General features: G+C 33.7%; 1 long non-coding RNA gene across 1 annotated transcript; it reads left to right on the top strand.

The window, feature by feature from the left end:
• Window positions 1–95: 95 nt before the first annotated feature.
• Window positions 96–686, top strand: LOC113473399. The gene is made up of 2 exons (XR_003395379.1): window positions 96–294; window positions 652–686. It is a non-coding gene; the product is annotated as an uncharacterized LOC113473399 (long non-coding RNA).
• Window positions 687–700: the final 14 nt, after the last annotated feature.

Raw genomic sequence — 700 nt, forward strand, 5'->3', positions numbered from 1 at the left:
ATTTGAACTTGAAATTAACTTCAAGAGTCACTTGTAATGCAGGTGACTATTATGTAATACTATACCAAGTAAATTTGGGGAGAATACAAAAACAATGTCTTTTTTTTCTCCTTTCAACACCTACCTGTGCATCATGACAACATTATTGTCAGATAACCTTCTTACTGTTTTGACAAAAGTGAAATAAATCTGTTACAGGCTAAATTCATAGCACAATGTATTGAAGAAATCAAACAAGAGTTGAGGCAAGACAACATTTCAGTGAAAGCTACAGCTGTTGCTAAATTGACCTATGTGAGTATTTACATATATGGTTGGAGAAGATTGATTAAATTGATGCTTTAAGAAATCCACCTCAGATTGTTTTATTTTGCTTTACAGTGGTGTCAGAAGTCTGCTGAAAATGTAGCAGCTTTGACTACTCCATCTTTGAGCTGTCATAATTTTTCTAAAAATTTGGGCTTAATTTCTGTATTTCAATAGCTCATTAGCAGGTTGATGGATGGCGTTTTTTAGCTGGATAGCTGTAGTTTCTGAGGGAAATTAAGTTTGTAAGTAGGTACTACATAAAAGTTTCGTCATTGCCAGATGCTGAAAAAATCTAAATATTAACATAAACCACATGGCTAATTAATTTCTTGTCTTCCACAGCTTCAAATGTTGGGCTATGATGTGAGCTGGGCAGGATTCAATATTATTG

This window comes from Diaphorina citri, unplaced genomic scaffold (genome assembly GCF_000475195.1).
Source record: "Diaphorina citri unplaced genomic scaffold, Diaci psyllid genome assembly version 1.1 scaffold28946, whole genome shotgun sequence".
NCBI lineage: Eukaryota > Metazoa > Arthropoda > Insecta > Hemiptera > Psyllidae > Diaphorina > Diaphorina citri.